Consider the following 18,430-nt stretch of genomic DNA (forward strand, 5'->3'; position numbering starts at 1 on the left):
TATACATTTGGTAAGAATGGGAATTGTTTTATAAAACTTTTGTTTCTATTATCTTATCCATCCATCCATCCATCCAATAGGTCTCAATGAAAAATGAATTTCTTTCCATGGGTCGTGGTCAAAAAAGTTTTCAAAACACTAGTTTAGAAAATGCTTCTTTCTATAGTATGCACTCTGCTCACAGCTAGAATCCCTTTCAAACATTGCCCAGATGCCATCTCCCCCTCAGATCTGTCATTCAAGTGTAGGAATAGGGCTCTACTCTGAGCATGCTTCTTTTCATTGCTTTTAAAACTCAAACACTTGTAGTCTCTAGAATTTAAAATTTCTCTGCCTCTGCTGGTGGCGCAGCGGTTGAGCGCTGGGCTGTGAAGCTGCCCGCAGCCTCTGCAGCGCCGGTTCCATCCCCGGCCACCGACGAGGGTCCCACATGGAGTGCAGACCTCTCCTGCCATGCCCGCTGCTCCCCTTAGCAGTGTATTTTGTCAGTCTGCCTGCTCTGTTCCCCACTCTGGCTCTGGTGAATTCTCTCACCCTCCTGCGCTTCTGACTGTACCCAGTGCTTGTATAAATAAATAAATAAATCTTTAAAAAAAAAAAAAGAATTTAAAATTTCTCTCTTAAGTATATTTTGACACATTGACGGGACTCACCATCCTGTCTTCCCAGCCCTCAGAAGCTACACAGCGCAAAGTTCTTTGCCTGTGATCTCTGTTCTAGGACTAAGACAGTTCAGTTCTTCTGCCCCAGGGCCCTTCTGATGGCCCTCAGGGCAGGGAAAAGAGGAACTCTTTGGGTTGACTTATGCAACAGGATTATTTACAGTACACGCTGCCACCTAGTTCCTCCAAGTAAGCAGGCCATTACTGGTTTCATGAGAGTTCCTTAGTCTACACTGGGGCTAGAACTGTGAGATCAGGAGGACTTGGGGACCTTTTGCATTTGGGTGCTTGCCCACAGAAGGCCCTTCTGAACTCCTGGCTCACTGAGAGGTAAGCTGCTTTCTACACCATCCAGGCTCAAGGAGGGAGCGAAGCTGCATGTGCCTGAGGGGCCTGGCATCACAGGACACAGGCATAGCACACTGGGAGGCAGGACCTGCCACCAAAACTGTCGTTCTGATTATGTCACATCAGGGAGACCACAGACATGTGATTTGGGAACTCCCTGGTTTGAATCCTAGCTCTGCCTCTGCTGTCTTACTTAATTCTAGAAGACTTCTATGTCATATGAGAAAAACAAAAAGTGATCTTGTTGCTCTTTGACCAAGAACAATGCCCTGTGGATTTGAGGCTGGAAGAGCCCCAAGGGGCTAGTGAACAGGGACCCTCCCTGTAAACCTTCAAGAAGTTTTCAGATCAAGTTTTAAAATGGAATTGGTTTTGTTTTACTTTCTGCTTTCCCAAGAGCTTTTTACTTTTGTCCTTTCCTGGGCTCAAAAAGATGATCAGATAAATGGTCAGCAGAGAATTCACCACCAGGCTGACAGAGCTTTGGGGTCTGAAGAGAGGGAATGGATAAGTACCCTTTCTTGGTGGCCAACAGAGTGTGTTTTTGGGGACTATGGTCAAGGTCTCTGCAAGAGGTCCCTCAAATTTCTTCTTGGCACTTATATTTTCATTTCTCTCCAAATGCTCTTTCTGTGGGTGGGATTGCCAAGACCAAGATGAATTTTAGCCCCAGGCAGGGATACTTTGCAGCTCCCTTTGGGCCCACTTTGAGGCAGTTTAGCCTGGAAGTGGGGAGCTCAGCTCTGGATGCCCTCCAGTCCCAGATCTGTATCTGATACAGAGCTGACTTCCTCTGCATTCTTGCCTGCTTAGGTGTGAAAGTTACCTGTTGCTGTCCTGGCCAGCTGGGTATCTGTGGAGACCCCCTTCTTCACCCCCCCCACCCCAGGGCACTACACCTGCAGTGCTGCCCCTGCCCAGGCTGCCAGTGATGCAGAGCTCCTGGGGCACGCTTCTGCAGACTGTCTGAGCATCTTCCAGGAAGGCTTTTAAATGTTCCTTCCCAGAAGCTTGCAGGCCTCTGACCCCAAGCCCAATACGGCCAGAGCTTGGCTGAGGCCTAGCTGCCTAATAATTGCTACAGCAGCAGGGTTTGGAGATAGATTTTTCTTTATGGAAAGGAAGTGGCCATTTCCCGTTTTTATCTTCCCTCCATGAGCGCTGTTCTAAACTGAGCCAATGTGATCCCCTCAAGGGACTTGAGTCAGAAGCACTGGGGATAGATATCTGCTCCTACGGGGGGACTGTCTCCAAGCCAGAGGCTCAGCACTGCTGAGCTGCTATTTGAACACTGCCTGGATTGTTCCTTACCTGGACTTACTGTGCATTGTATTGAAGGACCTCACAGCTGCATCACCCACAACTTTAAGGTAATGTTAACCCTGGTCCTGCCCAGTAAAGAGACACACTATTCTGTTTCACTTATAATTTAATAAGAAAATCATGAATGGAATATTTGATGCAACCTCAAGCAAGGGAAAGAGAGTTAAACTGGACCTCAGCTGGCCCGGGGTTCCTCTATCAATTCTGCTACCAACTAGTCATTGGTCTTTGGCCAGTCTCCTAATTCCTGGGGTGGTTCCCTCACCTGTGAAATGGGAGACTGCACACAATGATAGTCAACTTCACTTTACTTCCCAGCTCAAACATTCTGGGATTTTACAAAAAGTTCTACATTTTAAACTTGAGTATTATACTCCTTCCCCACCAGCTGAAAGTAAAGGGGTCTTTATTCTTGAGAACAGAAGGTGGCACTAGTCAGTGACACTAGTCTATCTGGCAGCATTTGTGACACTCTAGGAAGATTTTCTTCCTTATTCCTCACCAAAGTCTTAGGCTGTATTTCTGTGAAGGGTGTCAGATGCTAATGAGGATGATTCAAAGCAAAGTACCCCTGGACCCAAAACACCATACAAAGAGCAGGCCCTTCTGCAGGTTGGGCAGTCAGACTTCGTTGTTTCTGGATATCCCTTTTCAGGGTATTGGTGACCCTGACCTAGAAGAACACAGGAAACAGGAACAGAAAGCCCAGGTTACTTCCCTGGAACATTGTATCCACCATCAGATATCTGCTTGAAGAAAGCTGGGGCCATGTAGGGGTCTCGTACTGAAGAGGTAGGGGGACATCACAGTTTAGAGTGGGCTCTGAAACCACATGGCCTGGACTGGATCCTGACTTTGAAGTTAGCTATGTGAACTTGGGCAAACTGATTAACTTCTGATGAACTTCAACTATGAAATGAAGATAACAGTACCTGCATTAAATGAATTCAGAGTTATTTATGGGGGCCTTTAGAACATTACCTGGTACACAGTGAGCAATATCTATGTTGCATGCTATTATTGTTATTATTATTATTATTATTATTATTATTATTATTACTTCTTGTCCAAAGTAGTCATTGGAAATCTGGAGAGGGATAATTCATCCCCAGCATCTGAGAGTTAGCACAAGAAGAGCAGGCATCCTCTTATTTCTGTTTCCTAATGAGTCCTTTCTAAAGGCTGACCACAGCTTAGTCTAGCTCACCAAAGTCCCTGTACTTCCAGGGTTCCCCCTCAGACCACCCACCTGTGCCCTATCAACAAAGGATTTCTTACCCCTGTGGAGGAAGGTGAGTATCCTGATCCCTTCCCTCACTGCCTCCTGCCTCCCTATTTCACTGCTGAGGCCTCTCCCTGAGCCTCAAAATGCCAGACTCTTCTCCTCCTGACCTCTACACTCTCTTCTTCCATATCCTCTCCCCCTTTGTGTTGCTGAGGCCAGAGCTGATAGGGAATGCAGAGGGTCCACCCTCTCCTGAACATCTGTGTTGGGACTCAGAAGGCATTTTCTCCTTGTCACGACCATATCTATACACAGTAGTTGGAATCTCTCGGGTACCAGTCCTAAGGTATAACTTCCCAGGTAAACAAGTTGTTGAACCTCTTTGTAAAGCAGAAAGTCTTCAGGGGCACCATTCACCGGTATGTTTGTCCAGAATCCTTCCAGCCACAACTGGAGGCGCTGTCAAGTTAGCACCAATCTCAAGAAGAGCAGTGCATGGTTTCTTGGATGCTATCCAAGATTGTCTGCATCTGAGCCAAAACAGCAATGTGCTGCTCCTCAGACTAGGAGTACGATACGCAAGACAATCAGCAATAATCACAAACACCAACCAACAGTGATGGCAGAACTCCCAAGGCAAAGCCCACATGGGTATTTTGATCCGCTCCAAGAATCGCCACCATCACAGTGCACGTCCTCCACAACACACACATTCACCGGCATGTGGTGTTTTGTCTGAAGCTATGCAAAAAGCACTTTAGTGAGTAGTGAACTCTGCCTTCTAAGAACCTGCAACAGCTGAGGCACATTAAACTATAGTACTATGTGCATGGTCCCAAAGAAGGCTGGAATTGGTGCTTCCTGGCTATATCTGAAGTGTTCCATTAAAAGGGTAATCCAGTCATGTATGTAAGTGCGTGTGCTTGTGTGCTCGCACACGTGACCTTGTGTGCAGTCGATGGGGAGGACAGATGGTTTCAGCATTGTGCCTGTGTGAACTAATATAGAATAAGGGTGAAGATGATGAATGTGTATGTGCATAGAGTGAGTAGTGTGATTTTCACTGCATGTAAATAAAACAAAATTGCATCTGATTCAAATCCCATCCTAATGAATAACATTCTGGGTAATAACTGACACTGTTTCTTAAACAAGTAATAAGATTCAAGTATAAATTAAAATCTCAATAAGCTTGCTAAAGTATGATTTGATACTTACATATTACACACAATACACATATACAATTTTAGCTAGATGAGTAATGTCTTAGAATATATTTCTCTCGCTTATTTATCAAATGCTATGTCAAAATCATGCAAGGCAAAATTTCAGACAAAGTACAATGTTAACAAGTGCGTTGTTTAGGTAGTGTCTTACTGGAGATGTTAGATACTGGAAGACATTCTAGCCTCAATCTTCCTGTTTTTACCAATTGCTCTATTCTATTTTTGTAATGCTTGATTGCTGTCAAGGTTGTATGGCTTAGTGGGTATCAAAGCCATAGTGTTGAATTCCCTGTTTATTGCTCTTTCACTTTGTGGTTCTGCCTTTAGCAAAAGATTCAATGCAAAAGGAGATAATTAAATGAGCTAGTTGCAATCCATTCTTAACCCAGAAGTGACTTAATTTTCAAGAGTCTACGATATCTATGAAGATGGACAGACATCCAAAATCTGGGTCTGGGTGAAAGTGAAGGAAGGACAGATGGGACATAGCCCTCAGGCATCAGCATATGGGGGGGCCTCAAGATGTGAGTGCAAATTCCAATATAAAACTATGGTATTAACAAGAGAGGAGGTGGCAGTTCTCTCCAGGCACCATTCTCCCTTGCTATGCTACTCACTGGCTAACGCTGAAAGCAGCTCCCTACCAAAGTTAGCTCCACATCAGAGTCAGCCAAGCACTTGGAAGCCAGCCCAGCCTTAGGAATTTGGCTAGTGGGGCCAGCGGCTTTCTGGCCTTGAAAATGACCTGTAGTTCTTAATGGCAGCGAATTCAGGGTCCCAAGACTGGGGTACACATCTCTATTAAGGGTCGAGAGATTTTCCAATTCTTATCGACCTCCCGTGTTACTGTACATAAGTCTTCACAAGACTAACTGCAAGAACCGAATGAAGAGGGCCACATTTTGTGAACTCACTCAGTTCTGGGGTCCTGGGGGCTTCTGCCAAGGACACAGCAGCCGGAGGAATCCCCCTGGCTCTGTTACATCAGGACTTCCCCCAGCATCAGTCTCTCTGGGGAATGTGTGCATCCTCCCTGAAGGCTCCTAGCGTGAGCCTTCTAGTCTGCCATGCACGTTTCCCTGTCTAGTCTATGCTGTTTTCCCGGCCAGAGACCCTTGGCTTGTTTCAGCCCTGGAAATTTGGCAGAACACATAAACTTATCTTTCAGGGGACACTGATCAGGACAATTCTGCCTCATTCAGGAGAGCCAGCCCTCTGACCAGACATGCCTGTATGAAACATTCTGGTCTTTAAAACACTAACATTAAAAATAGAGTAGAACTGTATTATGGCTGATATGAAGGGCTCGCAGAGCTTAATTTTCAGTTCCAACTTCTGCTGCTGAGACACCATCTTACAGCTGTCTGTGTCAGGCTAGTTACAAAGCACTGTTATTATTCTAGGCTACACAATGTTGGCCCGAACTACCCAAATACAAGAAATTTTGCTGATTGATTTAGTTATTCTGTTCATATAAATGAATCCAGTTGTACAGCTGTTTCTGATTAGCCAATGTACTGCTGGAGTTATATACAAATAATTCTATAATGAACTCAGCAAGTACAAGGACAGGAGAGGTGGAATCTGGTCTCACCTCCCAGAAAAACAAACAGGACCACTAAGGGCAGGAGCTTTCAACAACGCTCCAGGTTCAAATTCCTATCTGCTGTGATTCACTTTTCCTCTTGATGTAATTCAGCATAACTTATAACTAATGCTCTCAAAGAACCTTTGTTTCCAGACTTTTAGATTCAAGAGGAAGATTCAGTCAGTTTTGCAAGCTTAAGACTCCTTTAAAATCTCCCATTTTTGCATTTTATAGGTTCCCGTTTCTCCCATTTAAATACTTATTCTATTTCCTGAAATAATTTCTTAATTTTTAGAAAGAGAAAACTGGGATTAAAAATCTATATGGGCAGCAGCCTTTCTGCCCACCTGTGCCTATGCAGGTGCTCCTCTCTGCCTTCCGCTGCCAGCCTGTGCCTATGCTGGTGCTTCACTTCACTGACCTCCCTTTGCAATGGGGCCAAGGCAGTTCTCCTCCCAAGGATGCCCACCTGTGACTATGCAAGTGTCCTTCATTTTTCTCTCCTTTTTAAATAGTAAACCTGCCCTTTCGTACTTTTTTATCAATAGAAATCAAGTATTTTGTTGCATTTCAATATAGAGCAATTACTCTCTGTGAGCTTTGGCACAAGTGTTTCTCCTCCAGTTTTAGAATATAAACCATACGGTTAATAGAAAATTGAGGAAAAGACAGGACATGAATAATTCAAGTGAATAGAATTTCTAAAAAAGGTAAAGATCGTGACAAGTGCTCCTTAAAGAAATCATTTGAAACAAAACAGGAAAAGGGGATTAGAAAGTTTATACTTTTAAAATGATTTTTGCTGGCAAGGATATGGGGAAAGATAGTTTCAAATAGTGTTAGTGAGACTGAGAATTTCTACAGCTTTTGGAAAGTAATACTACTTTGGGGACTCTGGCAGACAGAAGTAAAGCTTCTGTATGTTAGCATGTTTAAACTCACACAAATGAATATTCAGAGAAAAACTGCTGCAGGAGTGCAAAACAATCTGAAAGGTTAAATAGACTATGGAATATAAAGCAGCCATGATATAAATAAGTTTTTTAATCTTTTAATATCTGTGACGTAGTTTTATTTTTTTAAAAGTTGGTGGATATTGAAAAGGTACCTGTACCTCCACGTTTTGAAGCATTATTCACAACAATATGGAATAATGTATGGAAACAACCAAGTATTGGCCAATGGACGAATAGGATAAATAAGATTGGCATATAGTATACACAGGGAAATATTATTTAGCCTTAAAAATAAAAGGAAATCCTGCCTTTTGCAGAAACATGGATGGAGCTTGAGGGTATTAGGCTAAGTTGGACAGAAGAAGAAAAACGCAATCTAGAAAAGCCAATCTCATAGAAACAGGAGTATGCAGGTTACCTGGTACTGACAGGAATAGGGTATGAAGGAAAAAATGATGAGACCATGATAAGGGTACAAAAGATACAAAAAAAGAATACAAATCTGCAGTTAGAAGATGAGTAAGCGCTAGGGATCTAATGCACAGAAATGAGATTATCGTTAACAACACTAGTATTACATACTTGAAAGTCGCTAAGAGACTAGATGTTCTCACCACAAAAAAGAAATGATAGTGGCATGGCATGATGGAGGTCTAGAGAGTTACAGTGGCAACCATTCTGCAATATATATATATAACAAATCAATATATTGTACACCTTAAACTTATACATTGTATATGGTAATTATATCTCAGTTAAAAAACAAAACAACTTATAGCCTAATGGCACATTTCTATTTTTAATACAAAAATATATACTAATATATTTATGTATATAGTTATGTACAGTCACATAAACAAGGAGTTCAGAGAGCACATCACGAGCTGATAATATTGATTACCTGAAGGGGTTAGAATCTGAGAGTGACAGAAGAATAACTATTAACTTTTTATTTTTTAATTTTTATACTGTTTCTCTCTTTTTTATTTTATTTATTTATGCATACAAGAACTGGGGTGTAGGCCAGAGATACGGGGGAGGGGAGCAGGTGAGAGGATTAACCAGAGACAGAGTGGGGAGCAGAGCAGGCAGATCTACCAAAATACACTGCTGAGGGGAACATCAGGTAAGATGGGAGAGGTCTGTTGCGCCACATGGGTCAGCTACCTAGCTAGGGATGGAACTCATGCTGCAGTGGCTGCAGATAGCTTCATGGTGCTGAGACTTAACTCCCTGCGCCACCAGGGAGGCCATCTATCCTGTTTCTCTTATTTATGTCAAGCACATACTTTTGTAATCTGAGCTAACTGAAAACTACAATAGTCTTTCAAAAATGATAGACATTTTCAGTAAAAACAAGTGTGAAAGGACTAAATTACAAAGACTGAACACTTGCCTAAGGGTTACCAACCCCACTCCTGCTCCCAGCTTGATGATGTGGGGCCACGGCAAAGCAGAGATGATATAAGTGAGAATTTTGTACAGAAAGGAATTTTATGGTCAAAGTAATATCATAGTCCCTTCCTTCAACTAAGTGAAAATTTTTCTTTTTTACTTCTCCCAGTTACTCATCAAAAAGAGCAGATTAGGGGCCTCCCTGGTGGCGCAAGGGGTTGAGTTGTAGCACTATGAAGCTATCAGCAGCCACTGCAGCACAAGTTTGATTCCCGGCCAGGGAGGTAGCCCACATGGCATGGCAGACCTCTCCTGACTCGCCCGCTGCTTCTTTCAGCAGTGTATTTCAGTAGATCCACCTGTTTTGTTCCCCACTCTGTCTCTGGTGAATCTTCTCACCCCTTGCACCTCTGGCCTGTACCCCAGTTCTTGTATGTATAAATAAATAAATCTTTTAAAAAAGAGCAGATTAGATAATGAGGTTCTAACTCTAACATCTTATAAAATTTCACTCAAAGTAGTTTCAATTTTAACAATGAGTTAATATTTGATTTTTTCTCAAACAAAATGTGAGACTTTTTAAAAAGCAGTGCTAAAACTCTAAGGGAAAGAACAGTGTGGAATTTTACTCACAAAACCTGAAATTGTTTAGATTGAAGCTTTGTGTTATTTCTTAAACCATGCAGGGTAAATTCTGGCTCTAACTGTTAAGAATAGGCACGGCTAAAAGTAAATTGCTTTACTTCTTTTTAAACAAGGCTTTAAAAGCCTTTCCACTACTTTGTCTTTTTCTCGGCTCTCAAAAATTGAATCAGAAATTTCAGTACCGTCTGAAAACTTGTTAGTGTTCCTCAGCTTGCCTTCCGGGGCTTGGGGAAAGAAGACTAGCTTAGTCCTCCATTCTTCTCCCTCCCCACCCCCTTCTCTCTCAATCCATCACCATGTCCTTCCTGGAAGTTCCTCCCCCAGCACATACACGTGCTGCTTACGGGATGTGGGCCTCTCCAAGATCAGCCCTTTCTTCCCCTCTTACATCTCAGGCAGATCTGACTGTCTCCATTATTTAAATATCCATCCCCATAACACAAGACGATTGTGGTTAAGACACTGATCTCACTGTTTACATTTTCAGAAAAAATAGCTAGGGTACATGTTTTCTCAAGATCTTTTTCAAGGTCTGAAGGTTCCCTACTTTCAAATTCTATTTGGCTGGGGGAGGGGGAAGAGGGACCCTCAGGGTTTCCTGAAATATTATTTAGTAATATGTTCAACACTTTAACATTGCATTACTCTAAGATGTGGTTGGATTTCTCTTGATCCCTTGAAGGAGTAAATTCTTCAGTCAATAGACATAATCTCCTGCATATGGCTGTAGAAAAATGCTTGGGAGGTTTCAGATATGGGCTGGGGGACAAGCAAGTGGTTCAAGGAAATTCAAGCAACTACCCATTGGTCTGAGAATACCAACTCAGTGACTATTATTTATTCTGTCACTGAATTGGTTGGTTGTCAGACTTGATTCAATGGACTGATTGTTTAGGCATCATTAAGAAGAGCTAACAGGTGAACTGATGGTCACTGAATTACAACGCCCCCCACATACACACACCCCTACTGCAGAATGCTATGCAGTTGTTAAAAAGAACTTACTAGCAGTATGTTCAAGAAAAACTAGAAATAAAGCAAACACTATGCATATAACACAGTTTCAAATATGTGAATAGATGGGGGGAATGGAGGAAGGAAAATAGGAGCAATGTAATTAAACTGTTACCTATTAAGATGAAGTTTTACATATTACATTTTTTTTTAAATGAGGCATGTTTATTTATTTGTTTGTTTGTTTGTTTGTTTTGTTTATACATACACTGGGTACAGTCAGAAGCGGGGGAGGGTGAGAGAATTCACCAGAGCGGGGAGCAGAGCAGGCAGAAGGACTGAAATACACTGCTGAGGGGAGCAGCAGGAGGCAGGAGAGGTCTGCGCGCCATGTGGGACCCTCCTCCGGTGGCCGGGGAGCAGCCGGGGATCGAACCGGCGCCACAGAGGCCGTGGGCAGCTTTGCAACCCAGAGCTCAACCGCTGCACCACCGGGGAGGCCCTACATATTACATATTTTTAAAACAACCAAGTACTGCTTATGAAAAAAAATGCAGACATATATAGATATATATTTAAATGAAGTATGTGTTGTCTGTTTAAGTAAAATAGAAAATATACAAAATTAAACTTTATTTTAAATTATAATTGACTGCACTAGTCCAGGAAACTATTTGGCTTTCAATTTCCAATTTTATTCACTCCATTTCCTTTTTCTTACAGATACCTCTTACCTGAGAGAACTATGTATCCCCCAAGACAAAGGCGTCTGAGACAGTTTAGGGATAGGTATATCACCTCTTAGTTCAAAGAAAAAGATGCAAAATCCACAGATGGGAGAGTACTATAACCCTCATTTATGTGGAACTGAACCAGATACAGGTTTTAGACCAGAAAATATAATTTCTTAGGTTCTATAATAATAATTCCTTCCCCGCAAGAACACACAATTCCACTCTTTTATTGTTGGGATTGGTGCTACTGTTCAATTAGGAAACTATAAAAATAAATAACTTCTAAAGCTAACAATGTCTACGAATGACCAATGTCATGTTATACAGATCAATCACAGATCAATCACAGTGAAGACCCACTCTTTTTTTTTTTTTTTAAAGATTTATTTATTTATTTATACAAGAACTGGGGCACAGGCCAGATGCGCAGGAGGGTGAGAGGATTCACCAGAGACATAGCAGGGAGCAGAACAGGCAGATTGACTGAAATACACTGCTGAGGGGAGCAGCAGGCGAGGCAGGAGAGGTCTGCCGCACCATGTGGGACCCTCGACGGCCGGCCAGGATCAAACTGACGCTGCAGAGGCTGTGGACAGCTTCACAGCAAGGCGCTCAATTCCCTGTGCCACCAGGGGAGGCCCGAAGACCCACTCTTAATGAAATTTGTTTCTTCAGAAACCAGACACCCTCCTATAAAACATCATGAACTATTCACTCACCTCTAATTTTACAATCAGAGTAACAGAAATGAACTGCCATCCAACAAATAATAATGAAAAACCTACTATCCAGGAAACTATTATTTTGAGGAAAAATGAAAATGATTTAAAAAAAAAAAACTTATTGCCTTAAAAGAGTTAACAACCTAGTGAGGGAGAAGAGACACATAAAAGTGACCACAATACAAAATAAAATGGATTCCAAGTGACAAGTGAGGCCCAACCAAAGGTCCAGAATTTGGAAGAGGGAGGAGTCAGCTGATGGCTCCTTTTTGGCTCTTTTTAAGAATCACGCTTTTACAATGTGAACCAGGTTTGCCAAAGCTATTAAATCTGAAATTTGTAGGTGAACACTACTGTTTATTTCAGCTGTATTCTTTTATATTAGTGAAGTCTATTACTTTTCTTCTCAACAGTATATGGGGCAAATTTGAAATTTCAACAGGGTTCAACATACAAGCGAAGAAAAGAAGCATGTGGAGAGAAATGGCCATGTAATGGTACACTGGTGGAAATGCAAAAGAATAGTTTAGCTGGGTCCAGTATGTGAAAAGTAGCATAAAACAGGGCTGAAGGTGAAGTAAAGGGTTAAAAGCAGAGGCACTCTATAATAGGGTGGTGCCCAGGAAAAGGGGAGGTTCAGATTCCCTGTGCCACCCAAGGGAGGGTGGAGCTGAGCAGGGAGAGAAGAAGCTGCAGAGGAGACTGAGGATGGAAGGAAGCAGGGTAGAGAGCAAGAAGGAGACCTGGAGGAGGCACATGGCGCAGAGAGACACGTGAAGAAACTATACTTGCCTTTTGGTCGTGGACTGGGTGACACAGATGTGGGTGAGATCTGTGGGGAGGTGACAAAGGCGGTTTTTGTCTTGCTTTTGATTTTGCTCTTTTCCCTCCAGACTTGTCTGGTTGTTTCTGATCCTTTTCTGTGGGTCCCCACTGGAAGATGTTTTAGACTTGGGGCAGGTTTTGGGGCCTTGCTCTGGGCCAATCCCATTTGGATGGACTTTTACCCACGAGGGGACGGATAACTTTGGGTGCTTGATTTAGAAACTATATTCTTTGTCTTTTCTGTATTGTTCACTAATTGCATTAAAGTTCCTTTCCATTAAAGGTCTTATATGTTTTGTCTTGATGCGGCGGATGACAGAACCTATTTAGGGCAGCAGGCAGGTTTGGGGGTTCTGGGGTGCCCTTCTCTCTGCTCTACCCATGGGCTTAGTTGATCAACCATCAGAAAGTGGTTGAACACATAATAGACACTTAACTTGTGAACTAAACAAACAAATGAAAGAAGGCGTGAAACTCTCTAGTAGGCACTCCATTCCTGTGACCAAGACAGCTTGGCATGGGGCAGCCACTGGAACCCACTGTAACCCTCATATATACAGGTGAGGCCAGGGTGGCACTGCCATGACATGTTACCACGGTGCTTCCTCGTACCAAAGGGCCAGGAAAGTAGCACATCTTGTCTTCGCACTTTCCCACCCTTTATCTACCCTGATACCTCAGCAGCATAAGCTGGGCCTGGTTCACAGATTCCATAGGCTCACAGTTGCTGGATTCTAAGATGCTTTTTAGTGAGATTCCTCCTTGGCTTTCAAGAGAATAGATGAGGTGACTGGTATGAAACACAATTAACTGCAGAGAACCAAGAGATCACTATATGTTGATTTATATAAGAGGCAGTTCTTACCTTTATCCTCTTTTTGTATTTACATATGGGAAAAGGAATATTGACAATGTGCTGTACACACAAACACTGGTGATGATAGCGGTTATAACAAAAGCTGCCCACAAATATCAAGGGGCAGCACTGTCCTGATCATCTGCCAAGTGGTCACACCCAAGACTTCATCTGACCCCTTTAACACCCTGGTAGGAAGAGGTAGCCACTCTCATTTTAAAGGGAAAGAAACAGGTGGAACTGGAAGCCAGATCTGTGGCACTTGTTGGCTCACGCTCTAACTTTTAGGGGAATCTGCATGTGGAGGCAGCCTGCAGCACCACGGGGTCTTTCACAAACTAGATTCCTGGGCCTCACCAGATTTACAAAATCAAGTCTTTATAAGCGTCTGGTCACGCCCATAGCTGAGAATCAACCAACACTAGTCAAAGCGCCTTTTGCAGAATAGCATTACTCAACCCACTGAAGGCATTCTGGGGACTTTGGAGCACTTACTCCTTGTTATTCAAAAGTATACAATATGCAGAGTTAATTGTTTTGACCTGGCTGTAATCCCTACAGGGTGAGGAACAATTGAAAAAAGTAAAGGGAGGGAATACAATGAGGCCAAGGAGGAAGTATTTATTTGTCACCCGGAGGTGGAAACTGAATAATTCCTCGACCGGAGCAGAGAAGGTGGAAGGCACTGTGCATGTACCCATTAATCTTTCTGGCCTGGCACGCAACAGAAACTTAATAAATATTAGTTAAACAGACAAACAAATGAAGGACTGACTTCCTTCTGCTGAGAACAATTTCACTTACCTCTACATTCCCTGTTTCATCTGTACCTTTAAAATAACAACAACAAAAACACCCCTTAATTTCCACATGCTGCCTTCCTGCTATTTGAAACTTGCCTTATCTCTACCAAAAGGAAAGCGTTTCGGGGGCTGACTCCAGTACCTTCTGAGCTAGGTCTCACCCTCTACCCCTAGCAGCGGGCACACAAAGACCCACAAGATCCTTTAATGTTGAATGAGCCTCTGGCTTGATTGCAACTGTGCCCTTCTTCACATCTGTGGGACATGGCTATTCACAAAACATAAGACTATCAAGCCTTCCAGTACTGTGGCAAAATTACGGGTTGCTGGCATCCAGCAGCATAAAGACCTCTGTATGGAAATCATTAGGAATTTGGTAGGTATAACTGGATGCCAGGTTTCAAGAAGACCTAGCAAGGAGACAGAATACCAAGTAGCAGATGCTGAAAATGAAAGGGTTATATCAACAAATAAAAGGTACTTCTATTTGTGTGTTTAGAAAACATATATGTTCTTGAAATTACAACCATATTTAGAAATACCCTGAAATATCAAACAGTAATGCAGTTCCAGTAACAAATACTTCCCACAAAAGGGGGTCTGTCCCTAGCCAGACCACCGGAGGCAGTAAGTTTAAAAGATGGGGCAAACACCTTCTCTTTGCTCTCCCTCCTGTATCACTCTTGTTCTTGTGCTACACACTGCATGGGGGTTAGGGGGAGCTCTTAATGCCTAGTGCTGATTTGGTTTCTTTTGTTTTTCCTGTTTCACACTCCATTATCCCACTTGATCCTCACACCCTATAATAGAGGAAGAGCAAAGGTTACTAACCCCCATCTTTTGGATGAGATCAGTGAGGCTTGCCTAAGGGCATCAGAAACTGGCTGAACATGTAACAGACACTTAACTTGTGAAATTAACAAACAAATGAAAGAAGGTGTGAAATTCTCTAGCAGGAATTAGTCTTGTGGTCTCTGTTTCTGAATCTGATCTTACCCTGCTAACAAATCTCCACTCTACCTCATACAAACCAAAAGGAGTGCATTTGCTTCTCAAAGAACCAAAGTTATGACAGAACTTGGGTAAGCCCTACCTAAGAGGGTGATCTTACTAAAACGTGTTAATATCTGCAGATTCTAGTTTACACACTTCCTTCAACAGGTAATGGGCTCCAACAGGTGGCCAGAGATTTGGTCCTCGAGAAACTCAACCTTGTGGGGATGGCAGGCAGGCAATCACGCAGAACAAGAGTGTCCCCAGGGCTGTAAAGAGGCCCTGGCAGTTACATAAACTGAAATCGAAAATTCATTGAGTTAGTTTATCCATTATAGAAAATATCAATGACTTGCTTTTAAGATGCTTTGGGAAACTGGAAAACGCAACCCTACCCAGGGCGGGACTCCATCCAGGGGGCTCCGCAGAGAGTCTGGGATTACCCGCCCGCTAGCAACTGGGGTGTAGGGTCTAATGACGATCTAGGGAACAATAGTGACAGGCAATTTTCAGAGAACGGGACCAAGTTCACCCAGTCACTGCTGACAACTTCAGAGAAAGGGACCAAGTTCACCCAGTCACTGCTGATAACTGGAGAGGCTTCCCGGGGACCTGGGGCCAGAAATATTCCTCCGAATTAAGCAGGACCAGAAGATCTATCTAACCATGCTCTCATAGACACACCCTTTGTTAATCTCCAAGCGTCCAAAGTCTAACTAACCACCCACCAGTTGACGATTTGGGTCACTCCGACTAGGCCAGCTGTTTTCTCTTACGCACGGAACTTTCTTTAACTGTTCTTTCTTTTAAGAAAAATACATTAATAATAAAGGTGGGGGCGGGAAGCGAGACTGCAGGGAAGCTGTCCGGAGAATTCGGGAGGGGAGAGGCGAGGGTCGGGGGGTGGGGGCGCTGACTGGAGCTGGAAGTGCCTTTAAGGTCAAACGCGCACATCGAAGCGCGCGTCTACACCGACCGCGTCTCGAGCCGCAGGGTGGGGGACCCGGCGGGAAGTTATTTGGGAAGCCCAGGGACGGAGTCCGCACGATCCCCCCGGCGAGCAAGGCGTGGCGGTTCCAGGGCATGAGCGGACCCCAGGGATACCCCAAAGTCCCCATCCGCCGGAGCGGCGGCCCCAGCGCATCCCCGCGAGGTCCCTGGCCGCGCGGGTCACCCGGGGAGCGGGTCCCGAGCCCCGAGCGCAGGATCGCGCCCGGCCCGGGGAGCGTCCGCGCTCGGAGCCCGGCGTTCCGCAGCCCCCGTCCCCGCTGGCCGGCGGCCGGGCGGGCAGGGCGCGCGGGCGGGCAGGGCGCGCGGGCGGCCGGGCCACGAGTCGCGCCCCTCCCGAGGCCGCGCGCCCGCGCCCACCGCCCGCAGCCGGCGCCCCGACGTCCCCGCCGCCCGCGCCGCGCCGCCCGCCCCGCGCCCACCCGGTGCCGAGCGGCGCCTCCGAGTCCCTCCGTCGAGCCAGCCCCTCCCCAGAGCCCCCGGCGGCCATGGGGGTCGCCGCCGGCGCTGCCCCGGGACCCGGGACCCCCGGCGGCGGCGGGGCGGGCTCCTTACCGCGCGAAGGCTCCGGGCGGCGTCCAGGGCCCCGCGGCGCGCCGGGCATTTTTTTCTGGGAAACTTCTCCCTGATCCGAAGGGCTGAGCCGGCCGGGCAGGAAAAGCTCTCAGGACCGGGAGGCTGCGACCATCCGGGAACTTTGCTGAGATGTAAACCCTCCCCCTCGGCTCCGCGTCCCCACCCTGCGGCCCCAACACATGTTAAAGCTGCGCGAGGCCGCTTCGGCCTTCGCCCTCTCCGCGGGGCGAGGAGCGGGGCCCGCCTGGTTCTGAGGCTCCGCGCCCGGCAGCCTCAGGGCCCCACAAAGGACCACGGCGGGAATGGGGTAGGTGAGAGGCCGGGGCGCCTGTGTTCCTCGTCCCCCTCCCCTGTGCCGAGGGGACACGACTGTGGGATCCAGGACAAGCGCTCACAGGCGCTGGAAGGGGTGTCCAACCAAGGACCTCTCCCCCAAAGACTGTCCTGTCAGCTCCCAGCTGCTGGGACTCCCCACCTGCACTCCTAGGGAAAGCGTTTTCCAGTTGCCTTCTCGAATGTTCTCAGGAGAGGCTCCAGTTTTGAGACACCTTGAATTTAAGTCCACTTTCCAAGTGAATTTTACAAGGGAGTGGTACCCACAGAGACCCAGGGTCTCCCCGATCCCCTTTGGGGTGCAGTAGTGCTGCTCTTCCCTTGGAAAGATGCCAGTTCTTCCCACTAATCAATTGGGAGCTTTGGAGAGTCCTGTTGCTAGTGAGCGCGGGATTGTTGACCTCAAATACCATAGGACCGACAGCAGATGTTCGGAGAAAGCAGAGGCTGTCCTCCAGTGTCACAGCTGACTCATTTCCAGGCTCTGACCAGCCCTGGAAGCGCTACCTCCAGGCCCCAATGAAAAGTTAGTGCTCACTAAGACGACACAGGTATTGGAATGTGTGCGTTTGAAAGAACAAGTTTTGAGCAATATAAAAAGTCCTTATTCCTATTGAGAAAATACCAAGGCTGGTGTGTGGATGAAAGCAGGAAAGGATCTATGCACTTCAGAACTGATGTCCTGGGTTGAGGAGGTCGTTCATCCTAGACCTCAGGCCGGCTCTACTCATCACTCCCGGTATGCACATTTGTATCTTGACATTCTCCTTTTTTTTTTTTTTTTAAGATCTATTTATTTATGCATACTAGAGCTGGGGCACAGACCAGAGATGCTGGGAGGGGTGTGTGTGAGAGGATCCACCAGAGACAGAGTGGGGAACTGAACAAGCAGACTGATGAAATACACTGCTGAGGGGAGCAGTGGGCGAGACAGGAGAGGTCTGCCATGTGGGTAGCTCCCTGGCTGCCCTGGGATCGAACTTATGCTGCAGAGGCTGTGGATTGCTTCATAGTATGGTGCTTAACCCCTTGCGCCACCAGAGAGGCCCTTGACATACTCTTAACAGATACAGTAACCCTTCTGGAAAAGGGATTTAGTGACATGGATAAACTTCTGTTGACAAACTTTTATTCTAAATGTACCCATGTTCTCAAGGTTCATTATATATTTGCCTTTCTTGGAAAGCTGTTTCTTTTTTTTTTTTTTTTTAATTTATTTATTTATTTATACAAGCACTGGGTACAGTCAGAAAAACGG

General features: G+C 45.2%; 1 protein-coding gene across 1 annotated transcript in view; it reads right to left on the bottom strand.

Moving 5' to 3' along the window:
* The window catches only part of WIPF1 (WAS/WASL interacting protein family member 1), a 107,255-nt gene extending 90,268 nt beyond the window's left edge, over positions 1 to 16,987 (bottom strand). The window contains exon 1 of the mRNA XM_037523571.2: positions 16,819 to 16,987. The gene's annotated coding sequence lies outside the window, so the exon portion shown is untranslated. The remainder of the gene's footprint in view (positions 1 to 16,818) is intronic.
* Positions 16,988 to 18,430: the final 1,443 nt, after the last annotated feature.

The sequence above is a fragment of the Talpa occidentalis genome, unplaced genomic scaffold (assembly GCF_014898055.3).
Source record: "Talpa occidentalis isolate TD23 unplaced genomic scaffold, MPIMG_talOcc4v2.1 talOcc4.3, whole genome shotgun sequence".
Classification (NCBI taxonomy): Eukaryota; Metazoa; Chordata; class Mammalia; order Eulipotyphla; family Talpidae; genus Talpa; species Talpa occidentalis.